The sequence below is a fragment of the Pinus tabuliformis genome, chromosome 4_2 (assembly GCF_031772625.1).
Source record: "Pinus tabuliformis cultivar Carrire ecotype Pingquan chromosome 4_2, CPIR1, whole genome shotgun sequence".
In the NCBI taxonomy this organism is placed as follows: domain Eukaryota; kingdom Viridiplantae; phylum Streptophyta; class Pinopsida; order Pinales; family Pinaceae; genus Pinus; species Pinus tabuliformis.
This window is the reverse complement of record NC_142304.1, coordinates 281725014-281745361: the sequence shown is the minus strand read 5'-3', so window position 1 is coordinate 281745361 and position 20348 is coordinate 281725014.

Here is a 20348-nt window from a genome sequence, read left to right as displayed (position 1 = left end):
GGTTAACTTCTACTGAAATGCAAGAAACTTTGAAATGCTTGGAATCATAAAGAAACATATGTACAATAAGAGGGACCAAAGCCTCTTGGTTGGGCCCAAACCCAAGGGTCTCAGCCCTCTGAAACTAACTCAGATGAAAATTAAAATAAAACTTCTCATTATCAAAAAGTGCAAGTCATCACATAAAAGTTGAAAATAACAATGTCAATGCTTAGAGCTCAATAGATACACCTAGTTGAACAAAAAATTTGAATCCTAATAAGATCTTCCTCTAATTTTTATATACAAAAGGGAAGTTGAAGCACCTCCCTTGAAAATAGGAATGGTTTCCTCCTTTATCTCAAAAATGGTGGATCTTGTCATCCCTGATCTTCACTTGGACTAGGAGTCACTCGGCTACCAATGAACTCTAACTGGTGAGAGACGATATGGTGATCCCAAATCGAGTTTAGGGAGTTAAGGAGGCGAGAAACCCCCTAGATTCTCTCCTATTTTTCTCCATTTATCCCATGCATAATAATAGACTCAAAAATGCCTCATTTTCCTGCAATTAAACCACATTAGGCCACATACTATGACAAACACCTTCTACTCCTCTTACTGAGAATAATATAATGAAAAATGTGAATTAATGCAAGAGAAGGGTAGTTTTAAGATTAGAGTATGGCATACTAATCTTAAAAATGTACTTATTGATGGGACTCATCAACTAGCATTAAGGATTTCACCAGGTGAAGAAGAAGAAAGGGAAGAAGACATGATGGGTGAAGAAGTTAAAGCATCAACATGGGGTTGGTGTTGTTGAGGTGGAAAACATGGTTGAGGTGCAGAAACTTGGGTATTTGGGACCAACGAAGTTGAAAACAACCATACTAGTAAACATATTGTAAATTTGGGAAGGGATAATGTAGTCATGTAAGGAGGACCAATATTTCCAAAGCAAGGAAAAGGACTAGAATCCTCGTTAAAAGGGGTTCCTTGATTGGAAAACTCTGGAATTGTTGCCATCAGACTCAACCTCAAGTATGATAAATGGTAAACAAAATAGAACACACTAGTAAATATTAGGAATAAAACCACACAAACAACCTTTTCACAGTGACCACACTAGTTCGTGATGAAATCCAACATCGCCAAGATCAATATGAAAGGTGGCTATAGATAGAGTGGGTGGAACCAATTATGTTGACAACCTACTTAACTGTCCAAACCTAGTGCAAGTAACCTCACATATAGTGAAGTACCCTCCAAGAAGGCCCGAGTGAGTCTAGCCAATGTTTGTCCCAAGAACAACAAGGACTTTCCCCTCGTTGTCACCTATGTATGAGCCCTAGGATTATGATCACTAAGGTCAACAACTGCAACAACCTATCATGGGGGGAAAATCAATAGTCAGATATACATGCAAGGGAAGGGTATCAAAGCTTGAAATCCCCTTGAGAGATCCCTCAAAATGAGCCAGTCCTCTCAAGTGACCCCCAAGTGTCTTTCGACACTGTTTGTAATGTGTGCATATCAATGCCACTATAACCAACAAAGTAGAATAGATTAATTCGTTGGGTCCAATGTGACCTCATGCTTGACTCCTATGTTATAGGAAATTCCCATAAATGGTATGTGGTAAATGGATTTCACTCCTTAACTCAAGATTCTAGTGTTTGTTTGGAGCTTTGGAGTGTTTTTTCAACACCTATTCTAAAGCCCTACACTTAAGCTAATGTGGGTGTAGCTACCATAGAAATATAAAAATGTCTAATTGATTTTATTAAGCGTTGATTTTAAGTTGTTGTTTACTCAAGTGGGTCCACAAAGATGAAAACAATGATACTATGACTTGACTCCAATTCTAATGCAATGAATATGAAAATGTAATCTTTTTTCAATTCAATTAATACTAACTACAATAACAAGTGAGAGGTTTCAATCAAAGAAAAAAGTATAACATTCAAATCAAGAAACCTGAACTACTCTTTGAATGCAAATCAAAGAAGCTGTAGGATACATGATTCTTGCTCCCCCCCCCCCAAGGGCCATGACGGGGATTTTTTTTTTTTTAAATGAAACTTCCTTTGCTTAAATTTGCAAGCTAAAAATACTTCACCCATGAACTAGAATACAAGATTTTGTTTTCAAAAAACAAATATTCTATGGAAAGGAATAATGACTCTTTTCATAAAACACTCCAACAAATAAGTTTTTGACAAATACTTCAATCAACAAATAAAAACTAATTATGCCAAAGGAATGGAAATGGAAGCTTTTTAAAAGAACAAAAATATTTTCCACAACAAGACAACAAAAAAAAAAACAAAATTGAAGTGTTCGGCCTATAGCATATCAAGAAAAAACTCAAAACCTCAGCAAAATACAGATCTTAGATCAAGCAGGAAAAAACCCTAAGAATTTTTTTATTTTCCAGGGTCAATGCAGGTATTTAGTACATAATAGTGTAATGAATAGGGATAGTCATAGCTTAGAGAACAAGACAGTGCAATTAGATGCATTGTTTCCCACAATAGAGTGCGACAAACATGAAATTCAAGAGAGAAAAAAAAAAAGTATCTAAAACATCTCGGGTTTTAGAATCAAATAGGGTTCACCAAAGACTCAAGAAATAGTCGACTTAATAAAACAAGGATTACTACCGAAGAACAACTTTTTCCCTAGTATGGTCGCTAATTTTATTGATGGAAAAATCTTATCTTGTAGACAAGACAAATCTCCCTAGACTTGGAAACAAAGTCTAGAACAAAATAAACAAACACATAGAAATCTCTCTAGGTTCGTTACCATTAAATCATAGATGCAAGCAATGGGATGAATAACTCATACTGTTTTTATCATCATTTTTCCTCGCTATTGTTTGTAGTAGCTTTCGATCTCATCCTTGATGCTCCAAGCTAAGATCTGCAAAGACACCAACAAACAAATAATCAAATTACATGATTAATCTTGTACCAATAATTATAACAATGAATGTGGGAAATAAAAATGTATTTATATTAACTAAATATGGAAGTATATTACAACCAATACCTTGATGTTGTGAAGCTCCTTCCAACACTTTTCACTCCAAGCCTTGCCTTCAAAAGTAGTGTGATCATAGGTTAAACACTTTAGAAGGATGCAATGGAAGTATGAGAGTCAACGTTATTTCAAGAGTCAAAAATCAAACCCCTTCTCCTTGAGAGTCCATTGAATTTATAGAATAGAGAAGGGTAAGAGAAGATAAGAGATGGAGGTTAAGATCCACTTAGGTAGGGGTGAGATCCACTATGGTAGGGATGAGATCCACTACGGCAGGAATGCGAGCTCATATCCACATTGTATCGAAAGATACCTTGACGATGCTTCTAGAATAAAAGCTTCTCATTCCTTTTTAATTTTTACCCACATTAAAAGACTGATTCACCTTGTAACATAGAAAATTGTGTCATTGACACAATTTGTTAGCTATGAGATATTCATCGTCGTAATACTTAATGATGACATCTGCATCAATATTAAAAAATATGGGTTTTTAAGTTATTTTCGTAAAATTATTATCTTCCATAAAGAGGTATTTTTTCCATCTTATTCATGGATTGTGGCAAAGGTACTTCGGATAGTGAAAGATAGGGGTACAACATCATTTCCATAGATGCAACAAAATAATGTGTAACAACAAGGTTCCTACAAAAGTGTCATCGAGGATGGAAGAGCTAATCAAAGCTATATCAAGAGATAATGTCTAAGGGGAAGGTTGAGTAGGCGAAGCTACAAGTCCTAGCATTCTTACCAAAGGTGGGAGGCCTTAAAGGCGTATAGAGTGATAGGGTGCTAAATGGTCTGCTACGGTGCTCAAGGGGTATATGAATGATGAGGGAGAATCAAGTATGAAAACCAATGTATAAATACATGCAAAAAAAAAAATTACCTTTAATGGTGTTCTAATGTTTGAAACAATCCAAGTTTTTAGCATGGGGTTTTGTGTATGGAATCCTAAAAAGGGCATAACATCCTTCCACTCTATTAGAGCCTAGATTTGTCTCAGGCTGAAAAGACAAGGTTCTAGGTCCACATCAAACCATGCTCAGCCTCGTAGCTAGCCTTACGAGGACAGGAGAGGGCTCTTTCCTGGTCAATCAGAGAAAGATACTCAATGGGGCTGGAGATGACTGATTTAGCAACTGATTTTAGGCTAGGTATTAAGTGCAAAGGATTTGATTTGAGTTTTTTAGGGTTCTGTTGAAAAAATGGGAAAGGCAAATTGGGCTCGGGGATGAGGCACAGTTTCTGCAGAGTTCCGATTGGGGCAAGGAATGCAACCGTTTTGATGCTTTAAAGTGAGTGATATGGATAGATCAGACTGGTGAGGAGATAAGGAGAGCAAGATAGTCTCAAGAATTCTCCTTAAATAGATGAAAACATGAAAATTTAAAAAAATTCAAAGGCAGAGCATAACAGTTATGGATTCTACCTTAACCACTCATTTGTTCAAATTCAGAAGAAGAAGCTTGAAAATGATTCATATAACACTAGATAAACTTAAAATTACTCAGAGAAGCACACCATCAAAACATAAAGCCACATGGATCCCAAACAGTGCTGCAAAACCCTGGTCTTTTCTTTGCCAAAAATGCAGAAAATGAATGTACAATAGTGTGCCAAACTTTTCCCAAGAGTCCAACCCTAAAAATGACTTAGGAATTACATGATATAGACTAGCCCAACCAATTCCCTTGCCTCTATGGGTCGAGCTCATCATTCTAGGAGTTGTTTCAACCAATTCTAAACAAAGCACTAAAATCTAGGCAATCAAAACAACTTGCCTCTATAAGGTAGGAAACTGATTCATTCATTAAATTTTCACTTTTTAGTGAATGAATCCTATAGAACAAGTAAATAAGTGCCAAAATTACATCATGTTTATCCAATTACATCAATATAGATCAAAAATTACATCACAAAGCAAAACTAGTCAAACTGGCCGAATTGCGGAGCTCGAAGTGAAAAATTGAGCAAAAATCCTTTGTGCGTCGTGCCAATTTCTCTGGGCATCGCACCACTTTTAGGTTGATTTTGAGGCACTTCTTGAAGTCCAAATTGAGAAAAAATGTGCTTGTTGGAATTCCCTACCTGTCTACTTTCCAACCCAAGTGGAATTTCTGAATTTGGTGCCCATTTGCCCCTCCAAAACCTCAATCTCCCAAGACTGCTTCCTGTGTGTCAAAATAGGGGCAGAGAGGTCATTTTTAGGGTGTTTTTGGCCTCCTGAGGACTCAAAACTTGCCCAAAATTCTTGGCCATGCACCAAAAGTCATGATTTTTCATGAAAAATCCAAAAATATAAAGTTTTTTGCATTTGGAGCTTCCAATAATAAGCGCGACGCACAGGGAGAAAAACCCTATTTTTTGTACAAAAATTTGCAAAAATACCAAAAATGCCCCAAATTTCTTGAAATTTGGGCTGGAGATTCTTCATTAAGTGTTATGTTGGGCTAAAGAGGCTTTGGCCAATATCTGAAGACGATCAAGCTCCCTTTGCCTCTTTTTCTTCCTTATTGCTTTCCTCAATTTTGCCTTCAAATTCCTGATTCGGGCCTTGCACACTTTGTTTCATGCCATGTAGTGGAATGCCATGTGTCTCAGCAATGCATGGTCTTTTTCAGCCTCTCTAAGTGCATGTTAACCCTCTCGAGATTGGCCTCCCGATCCTCATTAATCTCTTGCTCCAATGACGTGAGCCCAACTCTTCTCCTTTGTGCAGCTTGGCGATGCTCACGAATGTTTTGTAGCTCCATGATTGCTTGTTGATCCTAAAGTTGTTTGTTCCTCTGCTCCAAGTACTTCATGGTCCACTTAGCCCTCTCCAAGTCAAGGGATAAGGCTTCGATCTCTATTTGCTGCTCCTGGATGATCTCTCTAAGTTTGGCGCTTTGTGGACCCGTATCAGTATCATCATCATGAATGAGAATAAAGTCGGTCTCTCGTTCACCTGATGGCTCACCTGAAGGGCCCTCATCCTACATTGGCCTCTTGTCTTTGTCCTGTACCTGTGATGCTGATGGAGGAAGTGAGGCCCCTTCCACCCCGGGTGGAGATAACACTCGCTTTTCCGCTGCAAACAAATGTCTGGTGCCTCTCTGATATGTGATGAATACCGGCACACTAGCGGTCTCATGGCGCTCATACTGATGAGAAGGTTCACCTTCATGCTTAACCTCAGATAATCTCTGTGAAGCTCTGAAGAAGTCACGAGAGATGAAATCGTCCCAAGTGATGCCCTGTACTCCAAGCTGATGAACCACCAAAATCTTAATAAGAGCAAAATGATAGACACTGTTAAGTTGCTGCTGAGGGGTTTTATGTTGTATAAAGGTGGTCATCCTCTCTATGTTCCGGAAAATGAAATACGGAATGTTCATCATCCGTACCCTGGTGAAATGCATGAGCAACTTGATTTGATAAGCATAAAGACGAGAGAACCGTCCGTCATAGCTGAAATATTTCATGATAAATCTCATTAGTGGAGCATATTCATCTTTCAGATATCGGAATGGGAACACTCTCTTGAGCTGCCTCAAGAAACTGGTTTTAATGTATGGCTCATAATGTTGCCAGTCAATCTTCTGTTTCTTGTGCCATGGTTCACCAATGTTCGGTATACCGGTTGCTAATGAGACAGATTTTGGTGTAAGCGTGAAGGTGACACCAGCTAAGGTAGCTTGATCTCCATGTAAGTGCAGCACAAAAAGACGAGCCAGCTCATGCTGAAATTGAACGCTAGCCACCTTTTGACAAAACTCATAGCATGACTGATGCTGAAAACACTGCATAGCAAGAGGGCAGGCCTGCAATTCTGTAAGGGTGGTCAGTTCTTCCCTAACATGTCTATCACTTTTATGAGGCCTCCGGGGTGCCTGTTCTTCCAAGGGAGAGTCACTTTGGGTTTCCACTTCATAGTCCAATGAATGCTCAGATGCCATGACTGTTGTATAATATACCTTGAAGAAAAGATGTTGCTGTATATGAACTGTGCTTGGACTGCTCCTTAATGACGTATGAAACGGATGTGTTGTAATGCAATATAGTTGGATTCTGCCACCAAGGGGAAAAAACAAATGCAACCAGGGAATGTTAGGAAGGGGAAAACAGTAGGGGATTAGGGAATTTTTGAAATAAATTTTATTAGGGAGAGGAGGGGGATTTTATGTATGGGAATAGGGTTTAGGGTTTGGGATTGTTGTATAGGGTTGGGAGATTTTTATAAGGGCTAGGGTTTTGGGGTTTTGGGATTTGAATGTAGGAAAGAAAATGTAGGATTGATGAGCTTAGTGGGGGGGTAGGAAATGATGAAACAAGGGAGAAATGGGGAAGGAGGAGAGTCCTTGGTGACAAATCAAAGATTCAAGAACCCACAGCAAAATTCCTTTGAAGGCACTTTAAATGTAGGGTTTGGATTTTTGTTTCAACTTTTATCACCCATAAACCACCACCACTTATCACAAAATTCGATGCAACATCAAGAAGAAGGGCCTACCTAGCAAATTCACGCAAGGAATGAGAAACTTGGACAAATTTGAAACAATTTCGGGCTTTGGACTGTATGTGCTGCGCCAAGAACTCAGTGCGTCGTGCCCGTTCAAAATAACACTAGACAAGAACTCCCAGTGCGACGCACACTTCCAGTGCGCCACGCCACCTGTTCTATGCGCCGTGCCGGCTAGTTGCAAGCAGTTTCACCCCAAAACATGCACTTGCTCACCCAATTCAGTTTGAAATGCTTTTATTTAACCTTGGCATGCAAAATGACATTGATCTTCATGGAAAAAGCTTATAAAGACATTGTTTTGATTTTTGGTTCCTCAAAACCCATTCTTGTAATGTTTTGAAATTGGCATTTTTTCATAATTAATACAACTCTGACTTTTTGTTTCCTCCTTGATTTTTTGGTTGAAATGATGAAATTCTTGGCAAATTTTTGCAGGAATAGATGACATGTGATTTGGAAAAGGGGACCAGGGCTGCGCCTGAATAATTCAAGAACTGAAAAATTTGGAAAATTATTACAAAAAACGAAATGTCGACTTGTCTTCAAAACAAAGTTTTGAAGAAAAGTCCTAATCCATCCATATGACGATAAAAATCTTTGAAATAAAAACTTATCAAGAACCTCCCTCTGGCCTGTTGGCTTTATTAGACTTTGTTGAAGACCAAATTGACTAACCCTAGACCTAATCACTAAAATGACTGTTATGACCTAGAAACTGAAACAGGACTGCAAATGACTTTTAAGACTTGATTTTGATGAAAAGACCTGAGCCAGCAGTGCAAAGCATGAGGGGGATGAATGACAAAATCCCTTCCGACAAATTTATGGCATGCTCCTAATGGAATGCAACTGATCGAGCGAGATGGGACACCTAAAAATGAAATGCAAAAAAGAGTTTTGATCTCTGACGGAGGGATGACCAGACCGACTCTAACACACTCAAAAGTCACAAAGCCTTCCAAAATGTTTATGATAGTGGGGTCTCAAGATGTCGGAATAAAAATAGTAAAGGTATGAAAGGATGGTTATAATGAGGGTACTAGGGCCATGTCCTAGAGAAACTAGCAATGTTTCTGGTAACCATTCAAAATCATCTCCAAGTGCAGGTGCTCCCGCACCTGCCACCTCTAGTAAGATCCCATAATTTTTTTCCACTAAACTATCCTCATCTACTGTGGGTGATAGAATCTTAGCTACTGGGTATCAACCGCAGATCTGGATCCCCTACCAAGAGTTGGGAGACTCAAAGAGGATCGCAATAATATTTGGTCTAAGCCTTTCCCCTTCATGGGTTTCTTCTCAATCAAAGCCTCATACTCAGCTTCATTGTTTGAGCAATCAAAAGCAAGTTTGTAAGAACATACCCGCACATTACTCGGCACTTTTTTTGGAGCAGAAAAAGGACTGTACCCAAATTCCAATTCCAGCACCATCATTTCCCACTGCGTTATCGAAATCCATGGTCCACAGGCCATCTTCCTCTTCTTCTAAGTGCTGAAACTCTTTTTCCTCTGTTTTTTTTGCTTGTTGTCCATTATCTTTTTCTAATTGCTGAATGGCACTTCCATGTTCTTGTCCTTCTCTCTTCAAAACTTCTCTGAAACTTTCTGCTATTTCTGGAATATCATCTGCTACAACTAACTAACTATCAATATCATTGAAACTATCTGAATACAAAACAAAAGGCTCTAGATCTGTATGTACATAATTAATCAGATGATTAATTGGTTTCTCCTTGCTTGTAATCATGTATTTCATTTTCTGTTCACGATAAAATTTTCTCATTTGGCCAAACACTGGAATCGTTGCATAGGAGAAATCAAGCTGCATAGTTCCTTTGATCTTTGCTCCCCAAGACCTTGAAAGAAGCATACCGAATCGGGGAGGAATGTCTGCCACAACAACATCCATCAAAATATTCTTAGCCAAAATCTGATCCAAACTAACCACCAAGTCTTTAATAAGCCCAATACATCTCACCCTGTTGGAATCAAATGAATACAGATCATGATATTTCCTTGTGATGTCCAAACCCAACTTCTCCATGATAGCTTTTGGCATAAGATTGTGGGAAGCGTCGGAATCAAACATAGCATTATGCAACACAAACTCATGCACTCTCAAACTGATATAAAAAGGAGGCACATCGCTATCTGGAGACTCACCATTCAATGCTGGTCCAAAAATCAGTTCGGTTTTATCATCTTCCACACTCACCATATCAAACATTGGATCAAAATTCAAAATTTTGGTGACCTAACCTCTATAACTGCTATTCTTCATCAACTCTGTCAAGGGAATAGATACCTTCAATTTAGAAATTTCATTTTCTAAACTAAAAGTGGAAGTTTTCTCTACCTCTTTGAATGGAACCTCTTTCTTCTTAGCTTTATCTTTCGATACAATGGGCTGATTGACTCGTTCATTTGCTAATGGAGATTTGTTAGGCATAGGATCAACTACTTATTTGCCTTTATTTGGTGCAACCGGTGGCTCATTCTTAGATTATGTACCTTCCTTTCTCTTTTGGATTGGATTGATGGGGAAATTTATGTTTCTTAATGAATACTAACGTTGTTGGGCGAACAAGGCATGCATATACCCTCTTTGATACTCATCCGACTCCTCTTCAAGAGTTGTGTCATTCGACAAGATAAAATCTGCATCATGCTGTACAGCTGAACTTTCTGCATACTCATCATCTTCAGTGATAAATGTAGGCATATCATAAGGAGTAAAGAAGTGATTTTCTTCTCCTATTACATGGTCTTCATCATCAGATTCGGGGCCAACAAAATTTTGCTGAAGAGGTGTCTTTACTTGCTGCTGTTGTGATGTCGTTTCCTATGCTCGCTGCTCATGTTGTTTGATCCTGAATTGTGGCTGCTGCTAGCCACGGAAATTGGGATTCTAAATCTGCGGTTTAGGCTTATCAAGTGTCAACCTTTCAATCATGTTTTCTACCTTGTGGAGCACTTGATCTGAGGTAGAGGCTTCTTCTTTTATTGAGACTTTCTTCTCTGCTTTCAATCTAGCTCTCTTTTCATTCAAATTTTCCTCAACACTAACGAAAATTTTCTACATCTCTTCCAAGGTAGCTAGATATCTCTCCCTTAATTTATAAGCCATGTCGGATCAAAACCATCCGGGAACTTAAGCAAAGTTGATCTTCTATTTGGCTTTAAATCATCAGGAATTGCATTATAAACCGCATTGAATCTAATACAATAGTCTTGAATGGACTCACCAACATTTCGCTTGATCTTGGTATATTTAGAAGTGATTTGCAGAGGATCTTTCTTTACTTCCCAATATTCCAAAAATTTTCTTTTAAGCTCTTCTAATGTAGGGATACTTCTGACCGGCAAAACTCTAAACCATTTTCTTACCTCGCCACTAAAAGTCTGCACGAATAACCTCATGGTCACATTTTCTGCATCGATCTCATGGAGAACGAAGAAATCCGTCATTTTGTCCACATGTTGCTGAGCTGTGATACCCTGAGGCGTGCCATCAAACAAAGGAATTTTTCTCTGATAATCTGCGGGCATGTCATTCAAAACTTGAGGCAGTGCAAGAGGTGCAAACCGAGCAGCCATTGCTCTTGGTGGATTTGGTCCGGGGGATGTTGGAGGAGTGGGAGCAGCTGATGTGTGAGGTGTATGCGGAGGGGAAACAATTTTGGATGTAGAAGGAGTAGATGGAGGTGAATTTACAACAGACTTTTGATCAGCAATATTAGGCTGTGGGGGAAGGGTGGGAATGAAAGGCGGCTCCGTGGGAACCCTTGAGCTAGATGGGGTTGCGACAGCTCCAAGAGTTGCAGATGCAACTTCTAGGAAATCAATGATATTTGCAGCCTCAATGTCAGTTTGGAGTTGTCTTAGAATGAAATTCTCAATGGACTTATTGGATTTTTCAATATCTAGAGCAGCAAGAAAGTCCGGATTTGGGACGATAGACTCAAGAGCGTTTTCAGACTTGGTTTTAAACAATGACAATTCAAACTTTTCATCAAAATCAAGCTCTTCAAGATATTGGAAAATTGCAGGGCAAGAACGAGATTTAAACACGGGAGTGACAGAGCTCTCTTGGTGAACAATTCTTGAAATCAAATTAGGATTTTCGTAGAAAGGGGGAGGATTTGGATCTGGATTAGCTCTGGTATATCTCTTTGAAGCCAGCGTGTTATTTTCAAGAAATCAAAGGAACATAGACAACTTATTCAGCCTTTCAGATTCTAAACTTATCATCCAAAGCTTAGAATTCTCAAATGTACTGGGGCGATTTACAGGTCAAGTGTCACGATTACAAGCTAGACTGGAGATTGACTGAAGCAGCGTTTATCTACTTGCGCTAATGCAAAGCAAAAGCGTTTCGAAGGCTACCTGGCATAACTTCAGGCTCCGTCTGTAGCTTAAAAAACCAATGACATCAAAAAGCAAACCATTTTCTTCCCCAATATGGTCACCACTATGTTAGAGCCTATATTTGTCTCAAGCTGAAAAGACAAGGTTCTAGGTCCACATCAAACCACACTCAGCCTCGTAGCTAGCCCTACGAGGACAGGAGAGGGCTCTCTCCGAGTCAATCTCAGCGAAAGATACTCAATGGGGCTGGAGATGACTGATTTAGAAACTGATTTTAGGCTAGGTATTAAGTGCAAAGGATTTGATTTGAGTGTTTTAGGGTTTTGTTGAAAAAATGGGAAAGACAAATTGAGCTCGGGGATGAGGCACAATTTCTGCAGAGTTCCGATTGGGGCAAGGAAGGCGATTGTTTTGATGCTTTAAAGTGAGTGAGATGGATAGATCAGATTGGTGAGGAGCTAAGGAGAGCAAGAGAGTCTCAAGAATTCTCCTTAAACAGATGAAAACATGAAAATTTAAACAAATTCAAAGGCAGAGCATAACAGTTATGGATTCTACCTTAACCACTCATTTGTTCAAATTCAGAAGAAGAAGCTTGAAAATCATTCACATAACACTAGATAAACTTACAATTACTCAGAGAAGCACACCATCAAAACATAAAGCCACATGGATCCCAAACAATGCTGCAAAACCTTGGTCTTTCCTTTGCCAAAAATGCAGAAAATGAATGTACAATAGAGTGCCAAACTTTTCCCAAGAGTCCAACCCAGAAAATGACTTAGGAATTACATGATATAGACTAGCCCAACCCATTCCCTTGCCTCTAGGGGTCGAGCTCATCATTCTAGGAGCTATTTCAACCAATTCTAAACAAAGCACTAAAATCTAGGCAATCAAAACAACTTGCCTCTATAAGGTATGAAACTGATTCATTCATTAAATTTTCACTTTTTAGTGAATGAATCCTCTAGAACAATTAAATAAGTGCCAAAATTACATCATGTTTATCCAATTACATCAAGATAGATAAAAAATTACATCACAAAGCAAAACTAGTCAAACTGGCCGAATTTCTGAGCTAGAAGGTGAAAAACGGAGTAAAAATCCTTTGTGCGTCGCGCCACTATGATGCTGAGTTTCAGGCACTTCCTGAAGTCCAAATTGAGCCCAAGTGTGCTTGTTTGAAATAATTTCCTGTCTACTTTCCAACCCAAGTGGAATTTCTGAATTTGGTGCCCATTTGCCCCTCCAAAACCTCAATCTCCCAAGATTGCTTCATGTATGTCAAAATAGGGGCAGATAGGTCATTTTTAGGGTGTTTTTGGCCTCCTGAGGACTCAAAACTTGCCCAAACTTCTTGGAAATGCACCAAAAGTCATTATTTTTCATGAAAAATCCAAAAATATAAAGTTTTTTGCATTTGGAGCTTCCAATCATAAGCGCGTGCCACGTGGCGTGGCGCACAGGGAGAAAAACCCTATTTTTTGTACAAAAATTTGCAAAAATACCAAAAATACCCAAATTTCTTAAAATTTGGGCTGGATCTTCTTCATTAAGTGTTATGCTGAGGTAAAGAGGCTTTGGCCAATATCTGAAGATGATCGAGCTCCCTTTTCCTCTTTTGCTTCCTTATTGCTTTCCTCAATTTTTCCTTCAAATTCCTGATTCGGGCCTTGCACACTTTGTTTCGTGCCATGTAGTGGAACACCATGTGTCTCAGCAATGCATGGTATTTTTCGGCCTTGTCCAAAAGCCTCTCTAAGTGCATGTTAACCCTCTCGAGATTGGCCTCCTGATCCTCATTAATCTCTTGCTCCAATGACGTGAGCTCAACTCTTCTCCTTTGTGCAGCTTGGCGATGCTCACAAATGTTTTGTAGCTCCATGATTGCTTGCTGATCCTCAAGTTGTTTGTTCCTCTACTCCAAGTACTTCTTGGTCCACTTAGCCCTCTCCAAGTCAAGGGATAAGGCTTCGATCTCTATTTTCTGCTCCTGGATGATCTCTCTAAGTTTGGCGCTTTGTGGACCCGTATCAGTATCATCATCATGAATGAGAATGAAGTCGGTCTCTCGTTCACCTGATGGCTCACCTGAAGGCCCCTCATCCTGCATTGGCCTCTTGCCTTTGTCCTGTACCTGTGATGCTGATGGAGGAAGCAAGGCCCTTTCCACCCCGGGTGGAGATAACACTCGCTTTGCCGCTGCAAACAAATGTCTGGTGCATCTCTAATATGTGATGAATACCGGCACACTAGCGGTCTCATGGCGCTCATACTGATGAGAAGGTTCACCTTCATGCTTAACCTCGGATAATCCCCGTGAATCTTGTATCGTGTGAACTTAACCCATAGATCGTGAACCAAACAATGGATTGCGAAGCTGAACCTCCTGATGAACCATTAATGGGTTGTCCAAGTGTTACCCGATGCTGCTCAATCAAACCTGGTCTAAACGGAAGTTGTCCAAAAAAAGTGGTTAACCATACCTGTGCTCGCTAACCCTGGTCGAAACAGAACCATTCGAACCTGAACCTCGTCTACCAAACAATGTCACGAGAGATGAAATCATCCCAAGTGATGCCCTGTACTCCAAGCTGATGAACCACCAAAATCTTAATAAGAGCAAAATGATAGTGACTGTTAAGTTGCTGCTGAGGGGTTTTATGCTGTATAAAGGTGGTCATCCTCTCTATGTTCCTGCAAATGAAATACGGAATGTTCATCATCTATACCCTGGTGAAATGCATGAGCAACCTGATGTGATAAGCATAAAGACGAGGAGACAATCCCTCACAGCTGAAATATTTCATGATCAATCTCATTAGTGGAGCATATTCATCTTTCAGATATCGGAATGGGAACACTCTCTTGAGCTGCCTCAAGAGACCGGTTTAATGTATGGCTCATAATGCTGCCGGTCAATCTTCTGTTTCCTGCCATGGTTCACCAATGTTTGGTATACCGATTGCTAATGAGATAGATTCTAGTGTAAGTGTGAAGGTGACACCAGCTAAGGTAGCTTGATCTCCATGTAAGTGCAGCACAAAAAGACGAGCCAGCTCATGATGAAATTGAATGCTAGCCACCTTTTGACAAAACTCATAGCATGACTGATGCTGAAAACACTACATAGCAAGAGGGCAGGCCTGAAATTCTGTAAGGGTGGTCGGTTCTTCCCTAACATGTCTGCCACTTTTATGAGGCCTCCGGGGTGCCTGTTCTTCCAAGGGAGAGTCACTTTGGGTTTCCACTTCATAGTCCAATGAATGCTCAGATGCCATGACTGTTGTACAATATACCTTGAAGAAAAGATGATGTTGTATATGAACTATGCTTGGACTGCTCTTTAATGATGTATGAAACTGCTGTGTTGTAATGCAATATAGTTGGATTCTGCCACCAAGGGGAAAAAACAAATGCAACCAGGGAATGTTAGGAAGGGGAAAACAGTAGGGGATTAGGGAATTTTTGAAATAAATTTTATTAGGGAGAGGAGGGGGATTTTATGTATGGGAATAGGGTTTAGGGTTTGGGATTGTTGTATAGGGTTGGGAGATTTTTATAAGGGCTAGGGTTTTGGGGTTTTGGGATTTGAATGTAGGAAAGAAAATGTAGGATTGATGAGCTTAGTGGGGGGGGGGGGGTAGGAAATGATGAAACAAGGGAGAAATGGGGAAGGAGGAGAGTCCTTGGTGACAAATCAAAGATTCAAGAACCCACAACAAACTTCGTTTGAAGGCACTTTAAATGTAGGGTTTGGATTTTTGTTTCAACCTCTATCACCCATAAACCACCACCACTTATCACAAAATTTGATGCAACATCAAGAAGAAGGGCCTACCTGGCAAATTCACACAAGGAATGAGAAACTTGGACAAATTTGAAACAATTTTGGGCTTTGGACTATATGCGTCGCACCAAGAACCCAGTGCGCCATGCCCGTTCAGAATAACACTAGACAAGAACTCCCAGTGCGCCGCACCACCTGTTCTGTGCGCCGCGCCGGCTAGTTGCAAGCAGTTTCACCCCAAAACACGCACTTGCTCACCCAATTCAGTTTGAAATGCTTTTCTTTAACCTTGGCATGCAAAATGACATTGATCTTCATGGCAAAAGCTTATAAAGACATTGTTTTGATTTTTGGTTCCTCAAAACCCATTTTTGTAATGTTTTGAAATTGGCACTTTTTCATAATTAATACAACTCTGACTTTTTATTTCCTCCTTGATTTTTTGGTTGAAATGATGAAATTATTGGCAAATTTTTGCAGGAATAGCTGACATGTGATTTGGCAAAGGAGACCAAGGCTGCGCCTAAAGAATTCAAGAACTGAAAACTTTGGAAAATTATTACAAAAAGGAAATGTCGACTTGTCTTCAAAACAGAGTTTTGAAGAAAAGTCCTAATCCATCCATATGACGATAAAAATCTTTGAAATAACAACTTATCAAGAACCTCCCTCTGGCCTGTTGGCTTTATTAGATTTTGTTGAAGACCAAATTGACTAACCCTAGACCTAATGACTAAAATGACTGTTATGACCTAGAAACTGAAACAGGACTGCAAATGACTTTTAAGACTTGATTTTGATGAACAGACCTGAGCCAGCAGTGCAAAGTGGTGAGCTCCAGTATTGTAGCAATAATGCTACAACTCCTGGGGCTTCCTGTCTCTCATTTTCTCAACCCGGTAGTTCGTACAAACTTGGAAGCGACGGTGCTATATGCACAAGTACTAGCTCTTGTCGCAGCTGTCACTTGGTCAGCTGGCACAAGTCCGCTAGGGCTCAAGCCAACTTCTATAGGCTCTCAGAAGAAGCTTGCTAATTGATGGACGAAAGCTAATCTCAAAGGAAAGCTACTCTACTTGACAAAAATGAACTGAAAGCAAATCAAAGCATGTAAACCTAGGAAACCCTAATTTAACTAGTCTAACCTCTACAATGCAAGAAATGTGAATGAAACTTCTACCAATGCTGTTGTTACCTCTAATAGGTGCAAATGCATGGATCTAAACTACTTGCATCATGAAAGATATGTTTTTGTATTTTTCCTTTAAGTGTGTGGAATGATGGTGATCTTGTGCTAACTAGGGTTTGGTTGTGCAGATGGGATGAAGAAGGAAGGAAAGCGTGGGACAGGTTGGGAAGGCTAAGAGAGGTCCCTAGGGATCCTTAGCATCCATCCACAGAGGTTCCTCGCATTCAGATGCTCAGCAACCGAGAGAGTGGCCTTCTAAAGGATGGCTGTGGAGGATCCTACAAGATACTCTGTTTTCTACAGGATGTCTACAAATGGCTACAGGATGACCTACCGTGAGTGTTTGGAGTGATGGAGGAGTGATGGAATGGTAGGGGGAGATGTGTAAGGTAGGAATGAGGCTGGTGATGGCTGTAGAAGTGGAGGAATAGGATAGGGAGTGAATGTAGGGAGTAGGTTGGAAGATAGAGGGCTAGGTCAATGAAAGGGCTAGAGAATGGGAGTACGTGAGGAGTGAAAGACTTTGGGAGATAACAGAGCGGAGCAGGGGTCAAAGATATGGCTGCATGCGTGATCAAGATGGAGGACGAAGTGATGGAACGAGGGAGAGCAGTGTAAGTGAAACAAATGCTTATGACTGTCACTCAACCAAAAATGCATCAACCTAAACTACCTATGCTTGTGAATTCAATGAACAGCAATCTAAACGTGAAGGAGAATGTGCATGAAGTTGTGATGAAGGTGTGTGGTGCAGGTGTGAATGGCAAGGAAGCATCTAACGTAACGTGACTGTGTTTGCAGCAATCATGGAATGAAGAAATGCGTATTTTTGGTGGCTAGTCATGGACTGCACTCCAATCCCAGATGAGACGGCAGTGAGCCTTAACAACCTTTTTGTTGGAGCTCCAATCGATTATATCTATCCTCTGCTACACTAAGCAAGTGGAAACAAATTCAACATAAGCAACTCCTATCTAACTCATGAAAAAGACCAACTTAACAACCTGTAATTCGAATTGCATGTGTAAATGAAAAGATCAAAGTGCTGAAATGAAATGGAAACAACACTACAGCAGAGGGGACCTATGGCTCTCAGGTTGGGCCCTAACCTGAGAGCTATAGTCTCCTTAAGAAAAACTAAGAACTAGATCACAAACTGCCTTCTTTATTCATAACTGATATCATGCCAAATTGGCTTACAAAAAGGAACGAAAACTGAACTGTGCTCCAAAATTACAATAGCAATACGAGAGTTTCAACAACCTATCTAAGGCTAAGGCCTCCATACTTATACAAAAATGATGATCCAACAAGTGTCCTTCATTTTAGGAGCTCGGCTGTCCAACTAGAGTTTAACTGCTGATCCTGTAGGATGGTCATAATTGCTGTTCCTGTAGAGCAGTTTATAACTACTGTTCCTGTAGGACAGCTGGCTGCTTCTTAAGCTTGGAGGGGAGATGGATTGGAGCTCGGAGTTCTTGGTGGGAATCACGAGGAATGTCCCAAGACCGTGGACATCCTCTCCTAAAAACCAGCAGTGCCACCTCATTGTCTCCTTTTTCGTTGTCTTTTGCTCCCTTTTAATGCCAAAACCTAGAATCATAATGCATTAGTCACGTAGAGAGAGTGCCTACCCTTCTTCCTACAAACAACATGAATAAACTAAAAAATGCATGCCTAAGCAATAAAAATGAATGGTTTGAGCAAGTAGAATAGGCCAAAATGAGCCCAAATTGTACCAAAATTGGGGCTCATCATCACCCCCCAGCTGAACCATTTGCTCATCCTTGAGCAACTTAGTCAAGATCCTCAACCTTCATGGCTTCCACTGCTCCCCTTACATCCCAAGCTTCTGTGGTGATGTCTTCTTGGTCGATATGAAACCCTGCTGTGTTTTCTACTTTTTCCCATTGTGCCTGGTCATCCTTTTCTGTACTTCCTTCGACCAATCCTAGCAGCAATGGAGGGTTGAGTTTAAGGCCAATCCAGCTGGCCTGAAGTCTTTGCACGGATCTCTTGTAAAGGTCCACTCTTGCCAATGCTTCCCTCATTCTGGTTGGGGTATGGTACTCCCGGATCTTCAAACTATGTGCCAAGGCATGCCACCTACGTGCACAAGCCTGGGCAGCAGTTTCCCCCAATAATCTGTCCATGTCCTCAAAGTGGGCTATTGCTTGGGCTTGCTGGTCCATGAATTTCAAGGAAGCTGTGGGATCATTGGATAACTGCTGGCGGGCTGAGATGAGGGCAACCGGATCCTCTGGTTCTGCCCGAATGTACAGTGGCTCCCTCACTTCTCGACTCATGACCGATTTTTCTTCAGTGGCTCTCTGATCCTCATGATTCAGCCACGAAGCAAACGCCATCAACTGTAGATCGCCCAAGGTGATATTGGGATCCCAAGAGACTTCATTGGGCAAAACCAGATTGTGGATGTAGAATTCTGCTAGCTTGGCTTTGTCCTCTGCTGAGCTAGTACTGCATATTTCAGCAAATTGCAGTGGGTTATGGATTTGCTCAATACCTCTTTGTGCTAGTGTGTTTATCTGGAACTGTAGCCACTGATCCTTTAAGTACAACCCATAAGACTTTGCAGGATGTCTGCACTGCAGGGCCTCCAAGGCCCAACTGGCCATGCAAGCCAATTGTGTTTCCTTTTGTTGCAGCTGTTCCTTTAAGGCTTGCACTTCAATTCTTATCTGCTGTTCTTCTTCCTGTAGAAGTGTCTTTGGCTCTTCAAGATTGGTGTTCATCTCCTTCTTGCCTTCTTGTTCATTTGTGATGCCCTTGGAGGATGTTTCTGCCCCTGCCTTGAGTTCTTGTAGCTGCAACCTTAACTTCTAGTTTTCTTCCTGTAGAAGTGCCTGCTGGCGACTAGCCACATGTTTGGCCATGGTGAACTCGCTCCTGACTTCCCTGAGCTGATCTTGTAGAGGGCCTATGTCCCCCACCCCTTTTGATTTGGAAATTTGCATCCATGTATGGGAGCGAACTCTTTCTTTCTCTAATTCAAAGAATAGGGGCACAGTAAATTTTTGTGGGATGATCTTGCCCGCCTCCAAGAAGGTATAATATGAATTCAGATTGGGCGAAGGGCTAGGTTCGGGTATATGTTCTCTTGCTGTTTCTTCAGGTAGTTCTGCCTCATCCGCCCTTGGTGATGAGGGTCCTCCTTCTTCTCTTTGTTCGGTTTCCTGTAGTCGAGCCAAGGTATCCTGTAGGACGTTTTCAGCTTCCTGTAGCCTGGTTTTCTCGTCCAACAGGTCCACTCGGTCTTGCCATGTGCTCTTCTTCGGGCTTCCCTTTTCGTAGGTAACTGTGACCTTTGAGGGGGATTTTTCTTTGGGCGAAGCAGGGGTGTCCTCAATGACAATTGGGCTGCTGGACTGCTGTTGTGGTTTCCCTGTTTTTATCCGAACACTTCTCCGTGCTTTGAAGTAGAGAGGAGGGTCCCTCTTCCTC